This window comes from Microcebus murinus, unplaced genomic scaffold (assembly GCF_040939455.1).
Source record: "Microcebus murinus isolate Inina unplaced genomic scaffold, M.murinus_Inina_mat1.0 scaf019_hap2_Mmur4.0, whole genome shotgun sequence".
Taxonomy (NCBI): domain Eukaryota; kingdom Metazoa; phylum Chordata; class Mammalia; order Primates; family Cheirogaleidae; genus Microcebus; species Microcebus murinus.
The window spans coordinates 272,014-285,802 of record NW_027438965.1 but is presented as its reverse complement, the minus strand read 5'-3'; the positions used below and the strand labels follow the sequence as shown (position 1 = coordinate 285,802).

Here is a 13,789-nt window from a genome sequence, read left to right as displayed (position 1 = left end):
CCTGGGGTCAAAGGGCGGGCGACCCGCGCGTGCGCAATCGGCGGCGGCGGCGGCGGCGGCGGCGGCGGCCACGAGCTGGGGGTGGGCCAGGCGAGGAGAGGAAGGGGGCTGGAAGGTCTCCACCTTGGCGAGTCCAGCCGTGGAGGCGCATCTTGTGTGAGTGTGAGTGAGTGAGTGTGAGTGTGTGTGTGTGTGTGTGTGTGTGTGTGTGTATAGAGAGACAGCCCCCCACCCCGGCCCGCCGCTCCCTGCCCGCCCCGCCCCGCCTGTCACCCCCGTCCCTCGGAGCCCGCCGGACCCGGCCGGTGAACTCAACAGGCCCGGCCCGGTGCGGGTCAGCGCCGGCGCGGGGCCTGGGGCGGGGGGAGGAGGCGGCGGGGAAGCGCAGAGAGGCTCGGCTTCTTGAGCGGGGCAGGGGCGCCCTCCGCCGTCTAGGGCCACACCACCCTGAACGCGCCCGATCTCGTCTGGTCTCGGAAGCTAAGCAGGGTCGGGCCTGGTTAGTACTTGGATGGGAGACCGCCTGGGAATACCGGGTGCCGTAGGCTTCTTCTTTTTTTTTTTTTTGTTTTGCCTCTTGTTCTGTCCCCTTTCTGGGAGCGAGTCGGCGGCCCGGGGTGGGGGTCACCCCCACCCTCAGCGCCCGCCGCGGTGCCTGGCGCCCCAGCCCGCACCGTGGGGCCTCCTCTTGTCCCAAGCCGCGACACCGCCGTCACGCGGCAGCATGCGTGGCTTCTGGACTGTCAGGTCTCAGACCAAAGGTCTGCTCTGTGGGAACCGACACGCTGGAGGAAACCTTGAGAGTCTGAGAGGGGAGGGAGTTCCAGAAGAAGGCCAGGATGTCATTTTGAGGGAGTATGTGACCAGAACTCGTCCCGTTGCTTTTGGGGTTCTATGGGCTACACGTAGGAATCTTTGGTGGTGGCACCTGATGTTGGGGGATCCGGAGTCACACCCAGACCTGCTCCACAGGCCTCCTTTTACTTTTCTCTTCGGATTCATTATGTTTAAAAAGTGTCTCTTATCTCTATGATTGCATTTTCTTTTCTCTCTCTTTTCAAGCAGATGATGGGAGTCCAAGTATTAAGGTGACATGTGTTGCCCGTGCCCCCCTCCCCCCTGTGTTCTTATTCATTTACCTCTGATGTTGTTCCAGCGTATTGTGGGGGTACCAATGTTAAGGTCGGGTACGTTGCCCTCTCCCAGCCTCCCCCCTCGGGTCAGAGCCTCAAGTGCGCCCATCCCCCAGTCGGTGCGCACCCACCCCGTTCCTAATGGAGGTGTATGCCCATCCCCTCCCCCCACCCGCCCGACACCCACCCGATGAAGGTGATTCCTCTGTGTCCACTTAGGTGTCCATCGGTTCGTACCCATTTGCTGGTGAGCGCGAGCACGTGGTGCTCGTGTGTCCATTCTTGGGCTACCTGGCTTACTGGAACGGGTTCCAGCTCTGGCCAGGAGAACCACGAGAGGTGCCCTCTCACCGCTGCTCCTCCTAGCTGAATAGCACTCCGTGGTGTCCACGCGCCACATTTCATTTACGCACTCGTGGGTCGATGGGCACTCGGGTCGCTTCCAGGTCTTTGCGATTGTGACTTGTGCCCTGACTCTAACCCTAACCCTTACCCAGCCCGTCTCATCCTCGGCCCCTGCCTGACTGACTCCTTCCCGCCCGGCCTGTCACCTGTCACCGTCCTCTGCCCCTGCCTGACACGCTCCTCCCCGCCCGGGGCCGTCACCGTCCTCGGCCCCTGCCTGACGGGGCTCCTCCGTCGCCTGGGCCTTCCAAGGGCTTGGTGTGGACGCTGGTTCCAGGACGCCCTCCCAGGAACCCGGTAGCAGGGCGGCCGCAGCGTCTCGCGCCACCCAACCGTCCGCCGGCCGGCGGCCGGCGCTAAGTGGCCTGCGGGGGACGTGCCCCCACTGTGGGGCGGGCGCCCAGCCTGGTGTCTTCTCTGAGGCCCCGTGGCTGCTTTTCCCCCCCGCAAGGGGAGAGCCGCGGAGGTGGGGACCGCCTCCTCGTGGGGACGTACACCCAGCTCTCCACGTCGGATTCCGGGGCTCTCTGTCCTGCCAGAAGGCCCAGCTGGCCTGCGGGTCCTTAGAGTGGCAAAAACATCCGAAAACTGAGATTGAGGGTCCGGTGGTTGTCTGCACTTTTGTGCTGGGCACCCCAGGGAGGCCCGGGGGCTGGCTGGACAACGCGGTCTGCTGGGCAGGGGGGGGGTTTGGAGGAGCAACTGATGCCCTTTGCACTTTGGGTAGCAAGTGTCTGAGGTGTCTCTGAGCCCTGCGCCATGTCGGGGGGTGGGGTGGGGGGGTGGGAGGTCGGGGGGTGTGGAGGAGCAGGAGGAGGAGGAGGAGGAGGTGGGAAGGGCCGTGGCCTGCAGTCGTGTTCCCGGGGTGGCTTCTTCCACAGGCTGCTTGGCCTGGGCTCCCTGCACCTGGGCCTTTGGAGGACTGGCCCTGTGCTTGCCAACGCTTCCCCTGCAGGGACCCAGAGCTGGGAGGTTGCATCTCTCAGCCCTGGGTCGGGCAGAGCCCCAGCGGGCCATGCCCACAACCTCTCTCAGCACGGGTCCCCCAGAAGGCTCCTTTGGGACCAGGATTCTCTTGCGGGTGACTCTTTAAGGTCTGGCCCCTGGATGGAGGGGCACCAGGAGTAGAGGAGCAGGAAGGGGAAGGGGGTGGCCATGCGAGGGGACACTTTCAGGCCAAGTCCCAGCTTCAGCCTGATCCTCCTGGGAACCCCGGGGTGTACGTCACACCTCCTGGTTGTCCCGCTCTGAGACAAGGGCTCTGAGACAAGGAGCCGGGCTTCGCATTCCCCCAGCAGCCAGTCGTGGGCTGAGGACACCTGGGGCGTTGGGAACTCCCTGGCTTCTCCTTGGCTTAACATCTGGAGCTGCTTGTGAATCGTGCCGCCACACACACCCGAGTGCAGGTGTCTTCTGCACAGACTGCGGGCCTCGCTCTTCTGAATGCCGCTAGCTCGCCACCCACCCACGGGTGAACCTGGTCAGGGTACTTTCTCTCGGGGGCAGACTCTCATCCTGGCGGGCTACCGGTGTTTCTGTTTGCTCGTTTCTTTCTTCCATTTCGGGAAAGGCTTCCTTACTGGGTGTGGAAATCTCCTATGCCTTTCCTCGCCTATTCTGTCAGCTTTAAAATTCTCTTTCAGTTGCCACCCTCACAGATGGATTAGGAAACTCTTTCCGGTGCACTCATTAGTGAAATGACCTCAATGAAGCTGGAATCCAATATCTAATCGCCGATTTTTAGCGAGTCCACACGCCAGGGTGGTCGGGGTCCAATGCAGCCCCGGCCAGGCCCAGGCCCCTTGGACTGGGCCACAGGAGGACACAGAGGAGGGTCCCGGCCCCCACGGTCGCGTTGCCGGCAGTTCTCCAAGGGCTTGGGCGTTTTCCAGAGGTAGGAGATGGAGGGGACTGATTTCTTCAGCGCCCCACAAACCACGCCACCCCACCCATGGGACACATCCCTAGAGAGAGAGAGAGACGCCCCATACACTCGCTCCCCTCCCCCATGCGCTGTGCCCCAGCCCGGGCCCGGGGGAATAGGCGGCAGCCCACCCACAGGGTGGGGGGCACAGCTGAAAGGGGTTGTCGGGGATGGCGGCCCCTGCCTGGGGTCAAAGGGCGGGCGACCCGCGCCTGCGCAATCGGCGGCGGCGGCGGCGGCGGCGGCGGCGGCGGCGGCCACGAGCTGGGGGTGGGCCAGGCGAGGAGAGGAAGGGGGCTGGAAGGTCTCCACCTTGGCGAGTCCAGCCGTGGAGGCGCATCTTGTGTGAGTGTGAGTGAGTGAGTGTGAGTGTGTGTGTGTGTGTGTGTGTGTGTGTATAGAGAGACAGCCCCCCACCCCGGCCCGCCGCTCCCTGCCCGCCCCGCCCCGCCTGTCACCCCCGTCCCTCGGAGCCCGCCGGACCCGGCCGGTGAACTCAACAGGCCCGGCCCGGTGCGGGTCAGCGCCGGCGCGGGGCCTGGGGCGGGGGGAGGAGGCGGCGGGGAAGCGCAGAGAGGCTCGGCTTCTTGAGCGGGGCAGGGGCGCCCTCCGCCGTCTAGGGCCACACCACCCTGAACGCGCCCGATCTCGTCTGGTCTCGGAAGCTAAGCAGGGTCGGGCCTGGTTAGTACTTGGATGGGAGACCGCCTGGGAATACCGGGTGCCGTAGGCTTCTTCTTTTTTTTTTTTTTGTTTTGCCTCTTGTTCTGTCCCCTTTCTGGGAGCGAGTCGGCGGCCCGGGGTGGGGGTCACCCCCACCCTCAGCGCCCGCCGCGGTGCCTGGCGCCCCAGCCCGCACCGTGGGGCCTCCTCTTGTCCCAAGCCGCGACACCGCCGTCACGCGGCAGCATGCGTGGCTTCTGGACTGTCAGGTCTCAGACCAAAGGTCTGCTCTGTGGGAACCGACACGCTGGAGGAAACCTTGAGAGTCTGAGAGGGGAGGGAGTTCCAGAAGAAGGCCAGGATGTCATTTTGAGGGAGTATGTGACCAGAACTCGTCCCGTTGCTTTTGGGGTTCTATGGGCTACACGTAGGAATCTTTGGTGGTGGCACCTGATGTTGGGGGATCCGGAGTCACACCCAGACCTGCTCCACAGGCCTCCTTTTACTTTTCTCTTCGGATTCATTATGTTTAAAAAGTGTCTCTTATCTCTATGATTGCATTTTCTTTTCTCTCTCTTTTCAAGCAGATGATGGGAGTCCAAGTATTAAGGTGACATGTGTTGCCCGTGCCCCCCTCCCCCCTGTGTTCTTATTCATTTACCTCTGATGTTGTTCCAGCGTATTGTGGGGGTACCAATGTTAAGGTCGGGTACGTTGCCCTCTCCCAGCCTCCCCCCTCGGGTCAGAGCCTCAAGTGCGCCCATCCCCCAGTCGGTGCGCACCCACCCCGTTCCTAATGGAGGTGTATGCCCATCCCCTCCCCCCACCCGCCCGACACCCACCCGATGAAGGTGATTCCTCTGTGTCCACTTAGGTGTCCATCGGTTCGTACCCATTTGCTGGTGAGCGCGAGCACGTGGTGCTCGTGTGTCCATTCTTGGGCTACCTGGCTTACTGGAACGGGTTCCAGCTCTGGCCAGGAGAACCACGAGAGGTGCCCTCTCACCGCTGCTCCTCCTAGCTGAATAGCACTCCGTGGTGTCCACGCGCCACATTTCATTTACGCACTCGTGGGTCGATGGGCACTCGGGTCGCTTCCAGGTCTTTGCGATTGTGACTTGTGCCCTGACTCTAACCCTAACCCTTACCCAGCCCGTCTCATCCTCGGCCCCTGCCTGACTGACTCCTTCCCGCCCGGCCTGTCACCTGTCACCGTCCTCTGCCCCTGCCTGACACGCTCCTCCCCGCCCGGGGCCGTCACCGTCCTCGGCCCCTGCCTGACGGGGCTCCTCCGTCGCCTGGGCCTTCCAAGGGCTTGGTGTGGACGCTGGTTCCAGGACGCCCTCCCAGGAACCCGGTAGCAGGGCGGCCGCAGCGTCTCGCGCCACCCAACCGTCCGCCGGCCGGCGGCCGGCGCTAAGTGGCCTGCGGGGGACGTGCCCCCACTGTGGGGCGGGCGCCCAGCCTGGTGTCTTCTCTGAGGCCCCGTGGCTGCTTTTCCCCCCCGCAAGGGGAGAGCCGCGGAGGTGGGGACCGCCTCCTCGTGGGGACGTACACCCAGCTCTCCACGTCGGATTCCGGGGCTCTCTGTCCTGCCAGAAGGCCCAGCTGGCCTGCGGGTCCTTAGAGTGGCAAAAACATCCGAAAACTGAGATTGAGGGTCCGGTGGTTGTCTGCACTTTTGTGCTGGGCACCCCAGGGAGGCCCGGGGGCTGGCTGGACAACGCGGTCTGCTGGGCAGGGGGGGGGTTTGGAGGAGCAACTGATGCCCTTTGCACTTTGGGTAGCAAGTGTCTGAGGTGTCTCTGAGCCCTGCGCCATGTCGGGGGGTGGGGTGGGGGGGTGGGAGGTCGGGGGGTGTGGAGGAGCAGGAGGAGGAGGAGGAGGAGGTGGGAAGGGCCGTGGCCTGCAGTCGTGTTCCCGGGGTGGCTTCTTCCACAGGCTGCTTGGCCTGGGCTCCCTGCACCTGGGCCTTTGGAGGACTGGCCCTGTGCTTGCCAACGCTTCCCCTGCAGGGACCCAGAGCTGGGAGGTTGCATCTCTCAGCCCTGGGTCGGGCAGAGCCCCAGCGGGCCATGCCCACAACCTCTCTCAGCACGGGTCCCCCAGAAGGCTCCTTTGGGACCAGGATTCTCTTGCGGGTGACTCTTTAAGGTCTGGCCCCTGGATGGAGGGGCACCAGGAGTAGAGGAGCAGGAAGGGGAAGGGGGTGGCCATGCGAGGGGACACTTTCAGGCCAAGTCCCAGCTTCAGCCTGATCCTCCTGGGAACCCCGGGGTGTACGTCACACCTCCTGGTTGTCCCGCTCTGAGACAAGGGCTCTGAGACAAGGAGCCGGGCTTCGCATTCCCCCAGCAGCCAGTCGTGGGCTGAGGACACCTGGGGCGTTGGGAACTCCCTGGCTTCTCCTTGGCTTAACATCTGGAGCTGCTTGTGAATCGTGCCGCCACACACACCCGAGTGCAGGTGTCTTCTGCACAGACTGCGGGCCTCGCTCTTCTGAATGCCGCTAGCTCGCCACCCACCCACGGGTGAACCTGGTCAGGGTACTTTCTCTCGGGGGCAGACTCTCATCCTGGCGGGCTACCGGTGTTTCTGTTTGCTCGTTTCTTTCTTCCATTTCGGGAAAGGCTTCCTTACTGGGTGTGGAAATCTCCTATGCCTTTCCTCGCCTATTCTGTCAGCTTTAAAATTCTCTTTCAGTTGCCACCCTCACAGATGGATTAGGAAACTCTTTCCGGTGCACTCATTAGTGAAATGACCTCAATGAAGCTGGAATCCAATATCTAATCGCCGATTTTTAGCGAGTCCACACGCCAGGGTGGTCGGGGTCTAATGCAGCCCCGGCCAGGCCCAGGCCCCTTGGACTGGGCCACAGGAGGACCCAGAGGAGGTTCCCGGCCCCCACGGTCGCGTTGCCGGCAGTTCTCCAAGGGCTTGGGCGTTTTCCAGAGGTAGGAGATGGAGGGGACTGATTTCTTCAGCGCCCCACAAACCACGCCACCCCACCCATGGGACACATCCCTAGAGAGAGAGAGAGACGCCCCATACACTCGCTCCCCTCCCCCATGCGCTGTGCCCCAGCCCGGCCCGGGGGAATAGGCGGCAGCCCACCCACAGGGTGGGGGGCGCAGCTGAAAGGGGTTGTGGGGATGGCGGGCCCTGCCAGGGGTCAAAGGGCGGGCGACCCGCGCGTGCGCAATCGGCGGCGGCGGCGGCGGCGGCGGCGGCGGCGGCGGCGGCCACGAGCTGGGGGTGGGCCAGGCGAGGAGAGGAAGGGGGCTGGAAGGTCTCCACCTTGGCGAGTCCAGCCGTGGAGGCGCATCTTGTGTGAGTGTGAGTGAGTGAGTGTGAGTGTGTGTGTGTGTGTGTGTGTGTGTGTGTATAGAGAGACAGCCCCCCACCCCGGCCCGCCGCTCCCTGCCCGCCCCGCCCCGCCTGTCACCCCCGTCCCTCGGAGCCCGCCGGACCTGGCCGGTGAACTCAACAGGCCCGGCCCGGTGCGGGTCAGCGCCGGCGCGGGGCCTGGGGCGGGGGGAGGAGGCGGCGGGGAAGCGCAGAGAGGCTCGGCTTCTTGAGCGGGGCAGGGGCGCCCTCCGCCGTCTAGGGCCACACCACCCTGAACGCGCCCGATCTCGTCTGGTCTCGGAAGCTAAGCAGGGTCGGGCCTGGTTAGTACTTGGATGGGAGACCGCCTGGGAATACCGGGTGCCGTAGGCTTCTTCTTTTTTTTTTTTTTGTTTTGCCTCTTGTTCTGTCCCCTTTCTGGGAGCGAGTCGGCGGCCCGGGGTGGGGGTCACCCCCACCCTCAGCGCCCGCCGCGGTGCCTGGCGCCCCAGCCCGCACCGTGGGGCCTCCTCTTGTCCCAAGCCGCGACACCGCCGTCACGCGGCAGCATGCGTGGCTTCTGGACTGTCAGGTCTCAGACCAAAGGTCTGCTCTGTGGGAACCGACACGCTGGAGGAAACCTTGAGAGTCTGAGAGGGGAGGGAGTTCCAGAAGAAGGCCAGGATGTCATTTTGAGGGAGTATGTGACCAGAACTCGTCCCGTTGCTTTTGGGGTTCTATGGGCTACACGTAGGAATCTTTGGTGGTGGCACCTGATGTTGGGGGATCCGGAGTCACACCCAGACCTGCTCCACAGGCCTCCTTTTACTTTTCTCTTCGGATTCATTATGTTTAAAAAGTGTCTCTTATCTCTATGATTGCATTTTCTTTTCTCTCTCTTTTCAAGCAGATGATGGGAGTCCAAGTATTAAGGTGACATGTGTTGCCCGTGCCCCCCTCCCCCCTGTGTTCTTATTCATTTACCTCTGATGTTGTTCCAGCGTATTGTGGGGGTACCAATGTTAAGGTCGGGTACGTTGCCCTCTCCCAGCCTCCCCCCTCGGGTCAGAGCCTCAAGTGCGCCCATCCCCCAGTCGGTGCGCACCCACCCCGTTCCTAATGGAGGTGTATGCCCATCCCCTCCCCCCACCCGCCCGACACCCACCCGATGAAGGTGATTCCTCTGTGTCCACTTAGGTGTCCATCGGTTCGTACCCATTTGCTGGTGAGCGCGAGCACGTGGTGCTCGTGTGTCCATTCTTGGGCTACCTGGCTTACTGGAACGGGTTCCAGCTCTGGCCAGGAGAACCACGAGAGGTGCCCTCTCACCGCTGCTCCTCCTAGCTGAATAGCACTCCGTGGTGTCCACGCGCCACATTTCATTTACGCACTCGTGGGTCGATGGGCACTCGGGTCGCTTCCAGGTCTTTGCGATTGTGACTTGTGCCCTGACTCTAACCCTAACCCTTACCCAGCCCGTCTCCTCCTCGGCCCCTGCCTGACTGACTCCTTCCCGCCCGGCCTGTCACCTGTCACCGTCCTCTGCCCCTGCCTGACACGCTCCTCCCCGCCCGGGCCGTCACCGTCCTCGGCCCCTGCCTGACGGGGCTCCTCCGTCGCCTGGGCCTTCCAAGGGCTTGGTGTGGACGCTGGTTCCAGGACGCCCTCCCAGGAACCCGGTAGCAGGGCGGCCGCAGCGTCTCGCGCCACCCAACCGTCCGCCGGCCGGCGGCCGGCGCTAAGTGGCCTGCGGGGGACGTGCCCCCACTGTGGGGCGGGCGCCCAGCCTGGTGTCTTCTCTGAGGCCCCGTGGCTGCTTTTCCCCCCCGCAAGGGGAGAGCCGCGGAGGTGGGGACCGCCTCCTCGTGGGGACGTACACCCAGCTCTCCACGTCGGATTCCGGGGCTCTCTGTCCTGCCAGAAGGCCCAGCTGGCCTGCGGGTCCTTAGAGTGGCAAAAACATCCGAAAACTGAGATTGAGGGTCCGGTGGTTGTCTGCACTTTTGTGCTGGGCACCCCAGGGAGGCCCGGGGGCTGGCTGGACAACGCGGTCTGCTGGGCAGGGGGGGGGTTTGGAGGAGCAACTGATGCCCTTTGCACTTTGGGTAGCAAGTGTCTGAGGTGTCTCTGAGCCCTGCGCCATGTCGGGGGGTGGGGTGGGGGGGTGGGAGGTCGGGGGGTGTGGAGGAGCAGGAGGAGGAGGAGGAGGAGGTGGGAAGGGCCGTGGCCTGCAGTCGTGTTCCCGGGGTGGCTTCTTCCACAGGCTGCTTGGCCTGGGCTCCCTGCACCTGGGCCTTTGGAGGACTGGCCCTGTGCTTGCCAACGCTTCCCCTGCAGGGACCCAGAGCTGGGAGGTTGCATCTCTCAGCCCTGGGTCGGGCAGAGCCCCAGCGGGCCATGCCCACAACCTCTCTCAGCACGGGTCCCCCAGAAGGCTCCTTTGGGACCAGGATTCTCTTGCGGGTGACTCTTTAAGGTCTGGCCCCTGGATGGAGGGGCACCAGGAGTAGAGGAGCAGGAAGGGGAAGGGGGTGGCCATGCGAGGGGACACTTTCAGGCCAAGTCCCAGCTTCAGCCTGATCCTCCTGGGAACCCCGGGGTGTACGTCACACCTCCTGGTTGTCCCGCTCTGAGACAAGGGCTCTGAGACAAGGAGCCGGGCTTCGCATTCCCCCAGCAGCCAGTCGTGGGCTGAGGACACCTGGGGCGTTGGGAACTCCCTGGCTTCTCCTTGGCTTAACATCTGGAGCTGCTTGTGAATCGTGCCGCCACACACACCCGAGTGCAGGTGTCTTCTGCACAGACTGCGGGCCTCGCTCTTCTGAATGCCGCTAGCTCGCCACCCACCCACGGGTGAACCTGGTCAGGGTACTTTCTCTCGGGGGCAGACTCTCATCCTGGCGGGCTACCGGTGTTTCTGTTTGCTCGTTTCTTTCTTCCATTTCGGGAAAGGCTTCCTTACTGGGTGTGGAAATCTCCTATGCCTTTCCTCGCCTATTCTGTCAGCTTTAAAATTCTCTTTCAGTTGCCACCCTCACAGATGGATTAGGAAACTCTTTCCGGTGCACTCATTAGTGAAATGACCTCAATGAAGCTGGAATCCAATATCTAATCGCCGATTTTTAGCGAGTCCACACGCCAGGGTGGTCGGGGTCCAATGCAGCCCCGGCCAGGCCCAGGCCCCTTGGACTGGGCCACAGGAGGACACAGAGGAGGGTCCCGGCCCCCACGGTCGCGTTGCCGGCAGTTCTCCAAGGGCTTGGGCGTTTTCCAGAGGTAGGAGATGGAGGGGACTGATTTCTTCAGCGCCCCACAAACCACGCCACCCCACCCATGGGACACATCCCTAGAGAGAGAGAGAGACGCCCCATACACTCGCTCCCCTCCCCCATGCGCTGTGCCCCAGCCCGGGCCCGGGGGAATAGGCGGCAGCCCACCCACAGGGTGGGGGGCACAGCTGAAAGGGGTTGTCGGGGATGGCGGCCCCTGCCTGGGGTCAAAGGGCGGGCGACCCGCGCGTGCGCAATCGGCGGCGGCGGCGGCGGCGGCGGCGGCGGCGGCGGCGGCGGCCACGAGCTGGGGGTGGGCCAGGCGAGGAGAGGAAGGGGGCTGGAAGGTCTCCACCTTGGCGAGTCCAGCCGTGGAGGCGCATCTTGTGTGAGTGTGAGTGAGTGAGTGTGAGTGTGTGTGTGTGTGTGTGTGTGTGTGTATAGAGAGACAGCCCCCCACCCCGGCCCGCCGCTCCCTGCCCGCCCCGCCCCGCCTGTCACCCCCGTCCCTCGGAGCCCGCCGGACCCGGCCGGTGAACTCAACAGGCCCGGCCCGGTGCGGGTCAGCGCCGGCGCGGGGCCTGGGGCGGGGGGAGGAGGCGGCGGGGAAGCGCAGAGAGGCTCGGCTTCTTGAGCGGGGCAGGGGCGCCCTCCGCCGTCTAGGGCCACACCACCCTGAACGCGCCCGATCTCGTCTGGTCTCGGAAGCTAAGCAGGGTCGGGCCTGGTTAGTACTTGGATGGGAGACCGCCTGGGAATACCGGGTGCCGTAGGCTTCTTCTTTTTTTTTTTTTTGTTTTGCCTCTTGTTCTGTCCCCTTTCTGGGAGCGAGTCGGCGGCCCGGGGTGGGGGTCACCCCCACCCTCAGCGCCCGCCGCGGTGCCTGGCGCCCCAGCCCGCACCGTGGGGCCTCCTCTTGTCCCAAGCCGCGACACCGCCGTCACGCGGCAGCATGCGTGGCTTCTGGACTGTCAGGTCTCAGACCAAAGGTCTGCTCTGTGGGAACCGACACGCTGGAGGAAACCTTGAGAGTCTGAGAGGGGAGGGAGTTCCAGAAGAAGGCCAGGATGTCATTTTGAGGGAGTATGTGACCAGAACTCGTCCCGTTGCTTTTGGGGTTCTATGGGCTACACGTAGGAATCTTTGGTGGTGGCACCTGATGTTGGGGGATCCGGAGTCACACCCAGACCTGCTCCACAGGCCTCCTTTTACTTTTCTCTTCGGATTCATTATGTTTAAAAAGTGTCTCTTATCTCTATGATTGCATTTTCTTTTCTCTCTCTTTTCAAGCAGATGATGGGAGTCCAAGTATTAAGGTGACATGTGTTGCCCGTGCCCCCCTCCCCCCTGTGTTCTTATTCATTTACCTCTGATGTTGTTCCAGCGTATTGTGGGGGTACCAATGTTAAGGTCGGGTACGTTGCCCTCTCCCAGCCTCCCCCCTCGGGTCAGAGCCTCAAGTGCGCCCATCCCCCAGTCGGTGCGCACCCACCCCGTTCCTAATGGAGGTGTATGCCCATCCCCTCCCCCCACCCGCCCGACACCCACCCGATGAAGGTGATTCCTCTGTGTCCACTTAGGTGTCCATCGGTTCGTACCCATTTGCTGGTGAGCGCGAGCACGTGGTGCTCGTGTGTCCATTCTTGGGCTACCTGGCTTACTGGAACGGGTTCCAGCTCTGGCCAGGAGAACCACGAGAGGTGCCCTCTCACCGCTGCTCCTCCTAGCTGAATAGCACTCCGTGGTGTCCACGCGCCACATTTCATTTACGCACTCGTGGGTCGATGGGCACTCGGGTCGCTTCCAGGTCTTTGCGATTGTGACTTGTGCCCTGACTCTAACCCTAACCCTTACCCAGCCCGTCTCCTCCTCGGCCCCTGCCTGACTGACTCCTTCCCGCCCGGCCTGTCACCTGTCACCGTCCTCTGCCCCTGCCTGACACGCTCCTCCCCGCCCGGGCCGTCACCGTCCTCGGCCCCTGCCTGACGGGGCTCCTCCGTCGCCTGGGCCTTCCAAGGGCTTGGTGTGGACGCTGGTTCCAGGACGCCCTCCCAGGAACCCGGTAGCAGGGCGGCCGCAGCGTCTCGCGCCACCCAACCGTCCGCCGGCCGGCGGCCGGCGCTAAGTGGCCTGCGGGGGACGTGCCCCCACTGTGGGGCGGGCGCCCAGCCTGGTGTCTTCTCTGAGGCCCCGTGGCTGCTTTTCCCCCCCGCAAGGGGAGAGCCGCGGAGGTGGGGACCGCCTCCTCGTGGGGACGTACACCCAGCTCTCCACGTCGGATTCCGGGGCTCTCTGTCCTGCCAGAAGGCCCAGCTGGCCTGCGGGTCCTTAGAGTGGCAAAAACATCCGAAAACTGAGATTGAGGGTCCGGTGGTTGTCTGCACTTTTGTGCTGGGCACCCCAGGGAGGCCCGGGGGCTGGCTGGACAACGCGGTCTGCTGGGCAGGGGGGGGGTTTGGAGGAGCAACTGATGCCCTTTGCACTTTGGGTAGCAAGTGTCTGAGGTGTCTCTGAGCCCTGCGCCATGTCGGGGGGTGGGGTGGGGGGGTGGGAGGTCGGGGGGGGGTGGAGGAGCAGGAGGAGGAGGAGGAGGAGGTGGGAAGGGCCGTGGCCTGCAGTCGTGTTCCCGGGGTGGCTTCTTCCACAGGCTGCTTGGCCTGGGCTCCCTGCACCTGGGCCTTTGGAGGACTGGCCCTGTGCTTGCCAACGCTTCCCCTGCAGGGACCCAGAGCTGGGAGGTTGCATCTCTCAGCCCTGGGTCGGGCAGAGCCCCAGCGGGCCATGCCCACAACCTCTCTCAGCACGGGTCCCCCAGAAGGCTCCTTTGGGACCAGGATTCTCTTGCGGGTGACTCTTTAAGGTCTGGCCCCTGGATGGAGGGGCACCAGGAGTAGAGGAGCAGGAAGGGGAAGGGGGTGGCCATGCGAGGGGACACTTTCAGGCCAAGTCCCAGCTTCAGCCTGATCCTCCTGGGAACCCCGGGGTGTACGTCACACCTCCTGGTTGTCCCGCTCTGAGACAAGGGCTCTGAGACAAGGAGCCGGGCTTCGCATTCCCCCAGCAGCCAG

At 63.8% G+C, this 13,789-nt stretch overlaps 4 non-coding genes across 4 annotated transcripts; all 4 read left to right on the top strand.

The window, feature by feature from the left end:
• The first annotated feature begins 429 nt into the window (after nucleotides 1-429).
• Nucleotides 430-548, top strand: LOC142867637 (5S ribosomal RNA). The gene has a single exon (XR_012916991.1). It is a non-coding gene; the product is annotated as a 5S ribosomal RNA (ribosomal RNA).
• A 3,528-nt stretch (nucleotides 549-4,076) lies between these two features.
• On the top strand, nucleotides 4,077-4,195 carry LOC142867636 (5S ribosomal RNA). The gene has a single exon (XR_012916990.1). It is a non-coding gene; the product is annotated as a 5S ribosomal RNA (ribosomal RNA).
• Nucleotides 4,196-7,726: 3,531 nt separating this feature from the next.
• Nucleotides 7,727-7,845, top strand: LOC142867750 (5S ribosomal RNA). Its single transcript, XR_012917107.1, has one exon. It is a non-coding gene; the product is annotated as a 5S ribosomal RNA (ribosomal RNA).
• A 3,533-nt stretch (nucleotides 7,846-11,378) lies between these two features.
• On the top strand, nucleotides 11,379-11,497 carry LOC142867749 (5S ribosomal RNA). Its single transcript, XR_012917106.1, has one exon. It is a non-coding gene; the product is annotated as a 5S ribosomal RNA (ribosomal RNA).
• Nucleotides 11,498-13,789: the final 2,292 nt, after the last annotated feature.